Source organism: Anser brachyrhynchus (assembly GCF_964034855.1).
Source record: "Anser brachyrhynchus genome assembly, chromosome: 5".
In the NCBI taxonomy this organism is placed as follows: domain Eukaryota; kingdom Metazoa; phylum Chordata; class Aves; order Anseriformes; family Anatidae; genus Anser; species Anser brachyrhynchus.
The window spans coordinates 62,274,566-62,289,085 of record NC_137699.1 but is presented as its reverse complement, the minus strand read 5'-3'; the positions used below and the strand labels follow the sequence as shown (position 1 = coordinate 62,289,085).

The 14,520-nt window shown below is 48.1% G+C and overlaps 1 protein-coding gene across 6 annotated transcripts in view; it reads left to right on the top strand.

Moving 5' to 3' along the window:
- The first annotated feature begins 6,222 nt into the window (after positions 1-6,222).
- The window catches only part of FBXO34 (F-box protein 34), a 37,585-nt gene continuing 29,287 nt past the window's right edge, over positions 6,223-14,520 (top strand). For 3 of the 6 annotated variants that reach the window (XM_080593802.1, XM_080593810.1, XM_080593806.1), the window contains exon 1: positions 6,271-6,413. The gene's annotated coding sequence lies outside the window, so the exon portion shown is untranslated. Of the gene's footprint in view, positions 6,414-14,520 lie in introns of all 6 variants that reach the window. The other 3 variants (XM_080593803.1, XM_080593804.1, XM_080593808.1) reach the window with 3 other exon arrangements.

Here is a 14,520-nt window from a genome sequence, read left to right as displayed (position 1 = left end):
CTGAGGGGGCGGTGGGTCCCGTCAGCGGGTCCCGCGCTGCCGGCACACGCCTTACTGCGGGAGGGGAGGGCCGCTGGGTGTCAGCGGGATGCGGCCGCCGTAAAAAATGAGGCCAAATCGTGGGTTGTGCTGAGTTTTGTCAGGGCAAGAATAAAGAACTGTGTGAGACTCCCAAGCACTGTAGGAATTTTCAGATGTTTCAAGGTTCACCTAACTAAGACACTTTATAAAAATGCATCCCTAGCCCATTACACATCCTCCACATTTATTGTAACCTAGTGCACACCAGCCCTCATCTCCCGTTTCCTCCTGTACTTTATGCCACAGCGACCCCAGGTTTGCTGGCGTGGCTTCTGTTCGAGGTCCTTCTCAGGTGCCAAGCAGCTTGCGAGGCGCTTGTTTATAAAAATCTGCAAAAATTAAGACGTAAAAGTGTTAATGAGGAAAGCAGCCGCTTGGTGGCGCTGCCAAAATGTAGGTTGGCAGATGAGGAACGATGAGTGCCAGACAGGAAACTGCTGAGCGCTCGGTACGGTCAATGGTGGATGACAGCCATACCTTGCAAACAGCGTAAAAATGCGGCGTCTGCGGGCAGTGTTACAGTAAACAATCGGTACACTTTTATTTAAACACGATTACAGTGAAAGAAGACAGCGATAAGTGGATTAAAGACCATTCGGTCAGAAGGCAGAGCTGCTTCCCGCAGCAGCACTCAGTCTTGCATCGCTCCAGGCTGGCTCCATGCGTCACGAAATGCAGCTGTCAAAGAAACGCCACCACACATCTCCCTGTATGAACTGCCAAGGGATGGAGCAGAGGTTCAGAAACTTTGAAAATCCCGAAGAACCCTAAAATTACTGATTTACTATAAAATAATCACAGAATCACAGGATGGTTTGGGTTGGCAGGGACCTCACAGCCCATCTAACTCCAGCCCCTGCCATGGGCAGGGCCCCCTGCCCCAGCCCCGGCTGCCCCCAGCCCCATCCAGCCTGGCCTTGGGCACTGCCAGGGATGGGGCAGCCACAGCTCCTCGGGGCAGCCTGGGCCTGGGCCTCACCGCCCTCTGAGGGAAGAATTTCTTATATCTAACCTAAATCTACCCTCTTTTAGTTGAAAGCCATTACCCCTTTCTGTAGGAGGTAATGGATTTACTTTATTATTTTTCCTATAAGCCCCTGTTAGGTATTGGATAAAAGATCAGTCTGGAGTTTATTGACTGCTGCCAGATTCCCCAATGGTATAAAAAAGATCTTATAAAACAACAGAGCAACAGGAGTTTGTATCTGTAGACTGCCAAAGAGTTCAGTCCAATGCAGTCCTAAGTGTTTGGTGCATTTTGTTACTCCCCTTTTTTTCCTGAATCATTGGAACTTGAGGGCATTCCACAGTTCTGCCTTATGGTATCATGACTGTAGCCATGTTGAACCACAGGTTTTAGGGAAAAAATTGGTTTGGGAGTGTCACCCTTCCAACTAAAAATCATTCTTTTGTACTGCGTACCAGAACCTGAAGAATATATGTTGAAACAATGGAACATCTAGACTGGCGCATTTGCAGAGTTAATTTCTACTCATGTGGGTGTTGATACTGAATTTAGGAAGTCTGACTGCACCACAGCCTGGACTTTAATCTCACTAGCTCAGATAACAACATCAATGATAACGTGGCAGTGCACACTTCAGTGCAGACTGGTAACCCAAGTACCTAACTCAGGTCCTTGGCAAGCTCAGACTCTGCCGTGCACCTTTGCTGGTTGTTACCTGAGCCGGCTAGGTTACAGCCAGAATGGGTTTCCTTCACATGCTGCAGTTACACCTTCCACTAACAATATCTAGGTCACTTTAATTGTCTATTTATATGAATAATGCCATGATTTTAAAGTATCGCAGTTGCACTTTAAGGTAAAACATGGTAATACTTTTTTTTCTCTTTTTTTTTTCCAGACAAATTCCTGATTGCTACTGATTTTATTGTGTTAAGGGAATAAACACATTACCATTTAATAGAGATAAACAAGCAATATGAATATATAAACTCATTATCCTGTACAGATATTATACATGCCTGAAAGAGTAAACGTGTCATTCTCACAGAGTCCTGATGATTTTGTGATAATATGCCTACATTTTATCCATTGAAGCTTTAAGAACCAATTTGGATTTCTCTGTTTCTTGACAATATAACTATCATTATCAGATACATTTTGTACCAAGATCATTACGTGGAAATCTGCTAACTTGTTCTTTCTACTCTTCTTGTCATTCTTTCATATGGGATATGGTGCTGTGTGAGGGTAATTCTTTCTACCCTTGCATAAATGCCCCTTATTGAAGAACTGTGTGGAGCATGTAGGAAAACCTATCCCCAAATTTAGACCAGAAATACTTAAAATTTCTGAATATATTTTTCGCGAAAGGTCAGGCAAATGCAGGTGTAAATCTCTAGTCCAAAACATCACATGCTTGCCATTCACTTGGTATCAAAGAGAAAAAGGCCACAGCAGGTGAACTCCTTTGCATGGACCATGGCACGTTGCTTCAGAGGGCACAGAGTAGTCCTCCAGACAAATTATTTGTTAGTCTCTTGGTCAAGAGCTGTGCAGCAAAGCCATCACAGTGCACTGGCTGTTGTTCTCATTTCTGGAACATATAAAGCGTTCGCTAGTTTAAAAACTGGAACAAATTCTAGCAGCAGAAAATAGAAGATTAATTCCGCCTTCTAACAACTGGGAAACAGTTACGTCTTCCACTGCATTTTCTTGCTTTGTTCTTTGAGTTTCATTTTATGCAGTAGAACATTTTTAACAGGAGTGTGAAACAGTGATCCGCCAACGCCTTAATGTCTGGGGAGTGAATAAGCTATCCTACCTGCTTGGACCAGGAAGAAGATACGTGTTTGGATTCTCACCGGGATAAGGAGAGCTTGGAGAGCACCTTCCCTTCCCTTCCCTGGGTATTTGCTCTACCATCTAGATTAGTACATGCAACAAACCACATCAGATGCAACCCCTACAGCCCACGGTGTTAAAAACAAAATGGTAACCTTGCTCTGTTCTTTCAAAGAGGGCTTATAGACTTCTAAACCCCAGCTGTGTGCACCCTCCACCCCAATCGGGCAGGAACATGCTGGCTATGCAGAGCAAGCCTAATACGTCCCTCTTTTTGATGTCTCCTGCAAGCAGGTCTCAGGAGGTGGGAGTTTCCACTCGCCCTTAAGAGGTGTCTGACGCTCCCCAGGCTATAAATAGAGAGGCGAGGTACCCGACTCGAGGTATTTTGTTGCACTCTGGCAGCCCGATAGCCTAACAGTCAGATGTCGTGGCACATTTCTAAGCTCCAATCTTCCACTGGATCAAGTCTAAAATGCAAACTAGCAATCTTATAATGTGAAGTATGGTTGGAAACAAAGTCTGGGTAGTCTTTATCTCTGCATATCTTCACATCTTCTGTTATTTACGTTGTGTTTACATAGAATGTTCCCTGCTGTTACAGATTTCAGTCAAAAACCCTACCCACTCTAGCACTACAGGTGAAAGCATCCCACAGCTGGTTTCAAGCTCCAAGGCCCAAAGCCACATTCTTAAGGAAATCACATTTGTTTCCAAACAGGCTCAGACCTTGGTTTTCCTCCATGAAAGAGGGAAGCGGGATTTAACCTAGGAACAAATGCAGGATCAACCTTAAGCCACTGCTGAGTTGAAACCAAACTTTGTGTTGTTTCCAGGGACATGTGTGGAGTGGGTTACCGTGGGTGAATTATACGTTTATCCCCTTTAGCAAAAGCAGATGAAGAAACCGCTTAGTGCAGTGGTAGATGATGTTTCAGCAGCATTAAGTACGTTTCTAATTGAGTTAGGCCATTGTGTTTTAATTTGAAAAGAGCATCCCTTTCCCAAGCTTAGACAAGACTCCAGTAATTTTTTAGCTTGGGTTAAAACCCATATGTGTTTTTTTCTCAGCATGTGTCTCCATCACCCAGAAGCATCTCATATGGAAGCTGGAAGTGACTGCTAGAGTTAAGTGTCTCACGGCTAAAACAAACACAAAGGAGATAAGGAAGAGCCTGATTTAGAGTGTACGACAATGAAAAGCTTTGTGGAATATGACCGCTAATTAAGATGGAAACTCTAGAAGAGCTGTAGAGACTTGGTTAATCCTATGTACTCTGACAGAGTTAAACTTCTCCAGGTCTCCGATAAGATAGGACTAGTTTTCTTTATCTATCGTTTTTTCGATGTTCAAGGCTACTGAAATGCAAAAGTGCCAGATGGCCATGTAAGCTAAACAATTTGCAAAATCTTTCTTATATTATCACTAAATGCCCAGGGGGGAGGCGGGTAGAGGGTGGGGGCAAGGTTATTTAACCATTAGAAGTCACTTAGCAGCAAATGGCATTCATCTGTCTTTATCAACTTACAACAAAAGATTGGGTCTGTACAGTCATGGGGCCTTTTTCTAATATGACAGGGCATATATTTCGTTCCCATTTAAGTCATCTGGAGATGTCTTGTCCTTGTATGTGTCACTGAACTGTGGTGCTGTGCTAGTAAAAAGGCTCTTTTCCACATGTGCAAAAAAATCACCGTGGTCCTATACCAAAACACATAATTTTCCCCTGGAACACGTGAAGCTACTGTGTCACCAGCAGCTAAATCCCATTATTCTGGGGTTTTGTTATGGTCCAGAGGAAAAAGTACTGGAGAGATGAGGAACTGCAGGTTCTGTTTTCAGTCCTCTCACTGATCTGGTATTTGACTCTGAGTGAATCATTTTACCTGTATGTCCCCTCCTGTGATCTCTTCATCTGTGTGTATAGCGGCTGTGGTCAACAGGGACCTCAGAGATTTTGGGACCTCAGCCATCCGAGGTGCCGTGTTAATGCGACACTGTGTCTTGGCTCTGCCCCTTAGCAGGACTATTGGAGCAAAGTGTTGTGCTGACAGAGTTACACTGCTTTTTCGCTTGAGGCTGGTCTCGAGGATCTTCTCGTAGTATTGCGTTACACGGGATAAGCCGTTTCTCCATCGCTGCCCTCCTGCAGGTTGCAAGAACCAGGCCTTTGTGGTTTGCTGGGAGCCTTGGTCCTGCTCTCACCCTGGATCATCTGTGGTCCCCTCGCAGGGACCTGCGTTGCTCCCTGTTTCTCTCTAAGCAGACATGAACTGCTGAAATCTTCTTTTGAGGAGGGGGGAGGCTTCTTATAGGAAACCCTTCGGCTCAGGCTACCATCTGGTGATTCAACTTAATTCCCCTTTTCCCAATGCCTTCCCTTTGCATTTCACTGTTCTCATTGCCCTTGGTTCTGAGGATTTCTCCGGTTCCCGTCTCTTTCTCCCTGCAGGCTGAGGGTTTCGCTGGGCAGGACGGCACAGCAGAGACAGCTGGGATGACGGTTGCATGACGAACCACTGTCCAGGGTCCGTGCCACAGTGCCTCCTGGATAGAGCCACACCAGGAAAAAGAGCTTGTTTTTCTCTGCCAAGGGCAGCAACCACACAAACGATGACGAAGTGTATTTAGTTAGTGTGCTGGGGAGGAAACACCAGTGGAACAAGCCAGCTGACAAAGCTGGTGCTGTGCTGGGGAGGCGGGTGTTCCAGTATCGGTCCCAGAACACCTCCTGAAGGATGAACCCCTTAGAAATGCTTCCAGTAAACCCAGTAACATCCCAGCAACTCCTTTTGCCCGTCAGCTGGGACTTAAGTAGATTGTAAAGCCAGAAGGTCTACCAAACAAGAACCTTCGGTCGCCAGTGGAGGCCTGTGTATTTTTTAGTCAGTTATCACTGCAGTAGAGCTATGAATCTGTCAGTGCTACGAAGCAGCTGCTTTCAGTGCCATGTTGGCGGACATCTCACAGCACCCACCACAGCGGCGTTAAACCCCAAACCTCAGCACCCCAGGGCGAACGAGGGGGCCACCTTGAAACACCCCGGGCCTCAAACCTCGGGGCACGGCGCTGGGGAGAAGCCAGCCAGGACCCCGGGCACTGCTCTGAGGCGAAGCTCCGAGGCTCTGAGGAGGGCTCGGAGGCTCTGAGGAGGGCTCGGGGGCCCCGGGGAGGGTCCCCGGCGCCCTCCCGGCGCTGCCTGGCGCGGCGGGGCGGCCGGTGCCTGGCACGGCGCGGGGGGCGGGCGGTGCTTCCCCGTCCCTCCCCGGCGAACCGAGGCCCGTCCCCGCTCCCGGTCCCCGTCCCTCCCCGCTCCGCCCCGGGCAGGGATTGGAGCTGGGCCGGCCCGGCTCCTCCCGTCGCGGCTGCTCGGTGCAAGGAGGTTGGGGGGGAGGAGGAGGAGGAGGAGAAGGAGGAGGGGGGGGGATCCGGCCGCGCCGAGCCCGGGCTGGCGGCTCCGCGCAGCTCGCCGCCGGGACGCCCCCTCCTCGTCCCCGCCGGAGCTCGGCAGCCCCGCTCCGGGTAGGCTTCTCGGGCCGGGTGGGTGGGTTGGAGGCCGGCAGGGAGGCCCCGCACGCACCGCCCAGCTCTCCCGGCCGGCCATGGCGGCTGCGGGGGCCGCCGAGGGGCCGCTGGCTGCCCGCCGGGCCGGGGCTGCGCGGCGGAGGGCGCCTCCAGGGCCGGTTCCCTCCGGGTCGAGGCGCCCTCTCGGTTTCCTCGGGGTTATTTTCTCCCTCGGGAGCCTCGCTCCGCGGCCGGGGAGGGGGGTGCTGGGTGCGCTGCCCCCTTCCCCTGGCAGCGCTCCCCGTGGCCTTCCCGCCCGCCGGCTTTGACAGGGCGGCAGCCCCGGGGTAGGGCCGCCCGTGGGCTTCGCGGGGTCGCTGCCGTTCCCCGGCCGTTTCACGGGGCTGCCCCGGCCTGGGTGGCTGCTCCACGGGTGGCCGAGACCGGCTCCTGGCTCCTCAGCCCGTGGGCAGAGCGCTGCCGCCGCCCCCGGTGCTCTCCTGCGCCCGCTGGCCCTGCGGAGAAGGGGTCGTGTCGGTCTCTCCAAATGCAGAAGTGGCCCAAAAATACGGCTTTAAGCAGCGCTAGGTGCTGCGGGTGGTGCCTCCAACAACGCCTGCACGTGGGAGTGGTGCAGGGAGCGAAGGAAAGGTTAAAAGTACAGTCGCCGTGGAAGTGATTTCTTCTCAAAATTACTTCCTCCAAGGCCTCGCTTGAAGCAGCGAGCGTAGCTTTTGACTCCTTCGCTAAACCGAGGTGGCTGACCTGCTTCCAGTTGGAATAAAAAAAAATAAAAATCACCTTGCATCAGCACAAAATGCGGGGATAGCGCCTTGTCCTGCGAGGTGCACCAGCGTCCGTAGGCATCGCCGCTCGGGAATAACCGGCGTGGATGCGGCTGGCAGCACGGCCACGGGAGCTCCGGGTTTGGCGCGGGCTGTAAAACCCGCCCGTGAAGCTGCGTAAATACCCGAGTGGTTAACCCTGCCGTGCTGCATGCTATCGGGGTTAGGCTGCTCTCGGTATCCAGTTTTGGTGGCTCTGGAGATAGGCGAGCCGGCTTTGAACTGGCGAGCTCGCGGGGGTAGGCTCGAGGAGTTGCGAGCCCTTAATGAGGGTTTGCGTAGGGCTTCGTGTTTGCTCGGATGAAAGGTTTTACATAATCGGCCTTTATGATTGTCTGTCACCCTTAGAGAAGAGCCAAAAAAAAAAAAGAAGTGGAGGTAGGCAGCTGTTTTGGAGGTCCAAAGTCGGAACCGTAAATGCCTGTAGGTTGTTAATGTTGTTAGTGCCTAATGCGGTGGCAGCAAAATGACTCACTTGGAAAAAAAAAAATTAAATAAATCTATTTCTGTGCTCCTTTTGAGCGATGTGAACAGCACAGTCGGACAAATGACATCCTGCATACGTTTGAGCAACTTGTTCTTTGGTGAGCAGTAGAATTCCTCATGCGACTCCAGCTGCACCAGAGTTGCTTTTTGCACTTGAAATCTTAACTGGAAGCCTTTTTTTTTTTTTCTTTTTTTTTACAGTGTTTTGATTCCTTTTTAATAAATGGCTAATCCCTTGCTGCAGGGGATGGGAGTGTTTTGAATGCAGCGTTTTTGGTCCTGAGGGGAGGGGAAAGGGAGTGCCCTGTATTGCTTTCCAGCAGCCGCCCGCCTTCCCTGCGCCTGAGTGAAAGAGCCTTATTGACTGGTTTTGAAGGTAATATGCCCAAATTCTCCTCTTACATGGTAAAACCATAAATTTGCTGTAGCACAGCGCCTTTGAGGGGAAGAGATGGAATGTCAGGGAGTCTGTGCTTCATCAAGAGCAGGCTGGTAACAAAGGCAGTGTCTGTTAATTGCATCGCGCTGATCAAAATCTCCCCTTTAAATGACAAGGTCCCGTTTTAATAGGTGTGAAAAGTTGTGGGATTTGATTTAATACCAGTGTCTTAAAATCATCTTGCACGCTCTGTGTGACTAAGTTGTCTCTTTCATATTTAATTGGAGAACAAGCAGAGGCTGAAGAGGAAGCTTTATATGTTCCCCTTGCTCTAAATGCTCTTCAAAATCTTCACTCCATTTAGATAAGGATCGTGAACGTGCGTGAGTGACTTGTCGAGCGCTGAGCTGCCACTAATTTTCTTACAGGCGCATAAAACACCTTTGCATGCCCCTTAAAGCTGGAAGCTCGTCCCACAGCATGCTGCAGGTGCGTACCACGGTGCTGGACTGTGAGCTCTCCGGCCCGCTCGAGTACCAGCTCACAGCCAGAGCCTGCGTGCGCAGGGACTTGCCTGTAGCTCCCGTGCCAGGAAGGTTTTGGGCTACGGAGGTGCCTGGTTGACTTCTGGTGCTGTGAAGCTCGACACGGTGTAGTAGGCCCAGGATACTACCTGCCTGCTGACCGTCTCGTGAGGTTCCAGGAATCCACGTCTTCAGCGTAATGTGTTATTTTAGTTTCTTGACACCCTGTAGCTTAACAAAACAAGGCATTCAGTGTAATCCTCAAGCATCAGTTGCTTTACTACCCTCAGATATTGTGTGTTTCAGCATTTCTGTGGTGTCTTTTCGGCTCTTCCCTTTGCCCATCAGGGCAGTGCAGGTTTGATATCTGCTTGTAGTGAAAGGGGCAGTTTTTCTTTCACCCCTTATAGCTGAACCTACAAGGAAAACACAGGACTGGTACTAAGGCTGTCATTAAAGATAACGTAGCGTTGGAAGAACATATATCTCTTGACCCAATCTCTTGCTTTTTTGTCCCTTATGGATTGTTTGGATCTAATACTAGATGTACATTTAAGCTTTGAAGGAAGTTTTAGTCCAGCGAAAGTGGCTGGTTAGAGATCTGCTGCCTGGTTTTGTAAGCTCTGCAGGGAAGGAGGCGCAGGAACGTTGCTTTGGTATATGTGACTGCTGCGTTTTTATTTGTACCACGTTTTACTGGTCTTGTTTCCTAAGCTATATTGGCTCTATTAAGTTAGTAAAGTTAGAATCTGTTCAAGTCTGTGTGACAGACTTGAAAATTTGTGTTTAATGGGTGAATATTGTTCACTTTAAAAATGTCATTCCCCCCCCCCCCCACCTCCCACCCAAGTGAATCAGGATAACTGCCCATCATGTAGATTCTGGATATAGTCGAGGAATTAGTATGGGTTTATTCCCCAAATAATGATCATAATGATATATTTTTTTCTCCCTTCTTGTAGAATATCTGCTGTATCACTTGCTAATCCTGCTGTTGCAGTCTTATGCCTGTAGCGTAACTAGAGATGCACCACGTAGGAGTGGTGGTTGGTTTTCATCTCGCCGCTTTGGGCATCAAAAGCAGTGAAAGCACAGCAGGATTGGCGTTGTTGTAGGGTGGTCTCGTGCAGCTCGCATCTGTGGTAGTTAGTTAGCCAGTACACGGTGAAACCTGGGTTTCTGCAGTGTCAGTGCAATGGGTGTCGGAGGCAGATGGATTAAATATAGCTCAAGGATGCCGAGACTCGTTGCAATTGCACCTCCTGTTGCAGTACAGAGGCAAGGTGAGTGTTTACGTGGATCGCCTTCCTACACACCCGAGGTTCAACTACCTCTTTCATAAAGGGTTGCTGCTGGGCAGCTGCGTGACTGCCTAATAATGTTCCTGGGGTAAAAATAGACTACAGAGGTACATGTAAATGGCTGTTAAGAAAATTTAATTTTTTTTAATTATTCAGCAATGGCTGACTCTTACCTTGGGGTGCAGAAAATAGTGTTCTTTTCCATACGGTTAAAAAAAAACCTGCTTCAGAAGCTGCGACGTCTGCAGTTCACAGCAGAGCACTGGCATTTCGGTAGCAGGGAGGCTGAATTTCTGCCAGTTGAAATCTTGGTGTCCTAATGTGCCATTCTTTACAGTGCTTGGGAGCTAATATACAACGTTCTTCTGCCTCGCAGCAAAAACAACTAGTGATTAAAAATTCAGCAGATGTTGTGGTTCACTTAACTACTTGTTCTTGCATCATTCAGGTCATATCACACAATTAATGTTGCTAATGTTCAATCTAGCTTTTTCAGTTTTAAGAATGGAAATTATCCAAACTACCATGGGATTTATGGAACTGTTTTGGCAGGAACTGGGCTATGCAAAGTAAATTATTCAGAAGTGTTTTTATCCTTTCCCCTAAAGTGGAGAATCTCCTCTTTATTTCTCAAATATTATTTGTTCGTGCCAGGTGGGGCTTTCACTTCTGCAGCTTTTCTCACTTTAAAAGTCGAAGTGTTTTCTTTTGATTGCTTTGAGATAAATGAGACTCCCTAGTTGAGAAGGGAGGGGGACACCCCAAAACCCACGGTAGGTGTGAGTGCTTGCTTTCTTACTTGCATGCAGTGTTGCATTTGGCCACCGAAGTGTGTTTGTGGGAGAATTCTCGCTTTGTTTCAGGCGGGGTCGCCTACTGCTTTCAGAACATAGACATTCAACGTTGCACAATTATGGTTAATAGTATGTATATCCAGTGTGTCACACGTTTGCCTTGTAAATGACTTGGATTTAGGCTTTCCTTTCTCCCCTCTGTGTCCCTTTCAACATGTGGAGCTTTGGGGTTCTTCTGGCAGCACGCAAAGGTTCTGGAAACCTATTCTGGAGCTGCAAAGCAGCGTGAATGTATCGGGACTCGTGGCGTCCTTTAGCACCGTCCTTTCCGTTCGGAAGCTGGTGCCTCTGATGCAAAACAAGAGGCTTCCCCATCACTTCTTAGAACTGCGTTTAGGGTTGACCTCGAGATGTGTCCGCTCGTCCTGGGTGCTCCTTGGCCGGGCGGCCCCCGCGCATCGCAGGGACTGCCCCCTATAAGCGCCAGGGCTCGTTCGGCCCAGCGCTGGGAAAAGTTGCTGGGTCTTTCGGTGTCTTTGAGAGGACTTGCTGTACTGGGGCAGCTGCGGGCTCGTGCGCTGGGAGAAATTAAATTGGGAATGTAGAACGCAGGTTGAGTATCTTGGTCAAGGGCACGCGCGGTTCAGCGTCCTTCGGCGCGCTGCTGCAGGGAGCTTGCGAATTGCCTGCTTAGGAGAAGGTTGTATTTAAGCTTGAAGGGACAGATCAGGAAGAACGGAAGGTCTGGATTTGTGCATTACTCTGTGTGATATGCACTGTATGACAGATATGCCTCAGAACCAGGTTTTGGAGAACTAATGGGCAAAAACTAGAGACTTTTTCTGTTCAAGCACGTTCTTTGAGCTTGCAGTTCGGATACCTCTTCGTTTGGGCTCTGTCGATTAGCATATCAAGAGGATGCATTTTTAGTCAGAGCAGACATTTTTCTTCGGAGAAACCTGTTTGGACTGTTACCAGTGATGTATTTTGCCGAGAGAGCTTGTTTCAGCTGAATTGTTGGTAGATAAACAGTTGGCTTGAAAAATGACGTCTTAAATCTGCGCTCCCCCGGCCTCTTTAGTTCCATGTCCAGAACGATGGAAAAGAAATACTCGGGTTGGTTTTTGCAGATTTCTGACACCAAGGTTTCCGATCCCATTATCGGGTGCTGTACTTGCAGCATTGATATTCAGGATAATATGTTTAATCTCCAATTGCAAAAATAACTTCACACGCAGCTAATTCCATCTGCTGGAGAAATAAGAGCGAGGCTGACTTCATCGCTTAGCTGGGACCTGCTTATTGCTGTGCTAATTACTATGGATGAACTTTGGAAATTTGCATATTTTTTTGGCAAACCGAAGTGGCAGCCATTTAACTTAGGATCTTATTAACTTTAAACATCCCTAGCAACTCCAAGCTACTTCGAGCTCATCTTGTGGTGTTTTTTTTTTTTTTGGTGTTTTACAAGCTTTGATTTAGTGAGCTCCAATATCTTTTTTTTTTTTCCTCTTTACGATGATTTACACATGTAACAGCAGCTTACTGCCATTCCCAGTAACTTTCAACCTGGGATCTAACGCAGAATTCCTGCTCTTGTTCGAGTAAAAAAAAAAAAAAAGCTGAAGTTGAATTGTCTTAAAACGAATGCTATAACAATAAAATTAAAAGGGAGGCTTCAGTCGCTGTTCTGCAGCGTGTGAAGAGCACTTGATGTGTTGTAGGTGTTGATAGGTTTTCAGAAAGTAACCTTGGGGGAATGAGGGCATCTCAGTTCTGGTCCTAAAAGCTGGTTTCCTGGTATGAATTTTGAAGCTACAAAGAGTTTGGATATAAAGCCATCGTTACAGATGGTTACTAAATGTCCTCTGTTACTAAAAGGCTGTTTTGGGCAAATTTTTCTTCTTCGCAAGGTGTTTGGCACCTTTTCTACTTGATTTGCTTTTGTTCCTGTGACTTCCTCTTTTGGTTGGTTTTGCTAGAAGCTAATTGGGGCTGCCTATAATCTGCAAAATATTAAAGTGATTGGATTTTACACTAGGAAATACTGTCAGCTTTAGTGGTCTGCTGTTACGGACTGGCTCATGTCCTCCTGGACGCACTGGACTGAATTCACTTTAAAATTCGAGTTATTCCCCCTGCACTATGGCGTTGGCCTGCTTTCTGTCCCAGGACCTCAGGAAGCTTCCCATTTCGCTACGTGAAGTTTCAGTGCCGGGTCTTTGTCCCTCTTTCCTCCTCCCTCCTGTTCTGTCGATCACTGAAGAATGCGGTTTCTTCCCTGGGATGAGCAGAGTTATATCGCTGGGCTCTTTAATTCCTCTTGAACTGGCAGAAAGCCAGAGTAAAATCTTGTTCATAAGTCGCTCTGGAGATTTCTTTGTACATGCTATTATTTTCTCTGCATGCTAACATCACTGAGAAGGTTTTTTCTTTTTCTTTTTTTTCAAGTTTAGACCCAGCATAATTTCGTTTGTGTGCGTTGTAGGCTGGGGTGTTGCTGCTGTCCAGCCCAGCAAGCGATTTGGAGGCCTTCTCGGGCGGCTTACCACTTCCGAAAGTTCTTGTAGCATCAAAGGCAAAGGAGGCAGCTACCCCTCTGCATCTGGGTAGGTGAAACAATTTTCTGTTGTAGCTAAACTTCAAAGAATAGCTTGTGGTTTGGCTTTCTGCAACGTGTCCTACTCGAGGCTATATTTTAAAAAGGGTCTGGATACTGGGTTGAACCAGGACTTGGTACGGATCGAGCGACGGTTGCTGGTGTTGAACCAGGGTTTGAGCTCCCCGGCTCGGTTGCTGCTGCTGTGTGGCCTTCTAGAGGCAACCCAGCTCCCTTTTGACTTATAAAGCTCTTAGTTCAGGTCTTTGTTCTGAGCTTTGCCTTAACTAAGTCCTTATTGCAAAGGGTAAAGATCTTTTCCATCGTGAAGTTGGAAAACTCTTGCTGTGACTGTGGTCCTTGGGTGTTTACATCTTCAAACAGGCACCTCTTGTGCTTCCTCCCCTCCTGGCTCTGAGGCTGAGAGAAGCTCCCTGGAAACACATGTACAAAGCTGCTCTTGCCCTCTTTAGCTGGCCCGTCCAGCTTTTGGTCTGCTTTCCTTCCGGTAGCTGGGATTTTCTCCTGCATTTGTCTTTGACCGCCAGCACGTGCCCCCTGCCTGGGGAAGCGCCCTGAGCTGCAGGTCCAGGCAATCCTCTGCTGACCACTGCATGTGAGCTAGTGGTAGCTCAAGGGAAACGTTAGGGAGTCAGTAAGTGAACCCTAAAAATCCTTTAAGGCAAGTCTCTACCTTGCAAGTGGGTTTCTAGACCTCTCTTCAACCATCGGGGCATCGGAGCTTACCGTGAAGTGTGGGATGGACGGTTGTTTTCTCACTTTTCTTTTTTTAAATTTAACTTCCTTCCTAAAGGAGGGTGGCACTCTCCTGTCATTTTTTTTAAAATGAGGTAGCTCCATCTTAGTATAACATGTGAATGAAGTAAAGCAAAGAGTGCTTGCTTATGCACCAGAGATCTAAGTAAATCTGCCGCCCCTTTGGAAATTCTGGCTTTTGGAGGATCACTGATAGCGCTCAATCCATCTTTGGCATTAAGGAAAAAACCAAACACGCGTGAGCATATTTCTCTTAGAGCGCTTACGCGTTTTTTTTTAGCAGCAGTCGGGCTGCAGATGTAGTCATATTAAAACGTAGAATAACTCGCTTTAAATCGGTGTCTCAGCAGAAGAAGCTGGGGACGTGGCTTTGATGTCGGTTATGGGGAGTTCTCTTTTAACACACCACTGCAGGCCTGT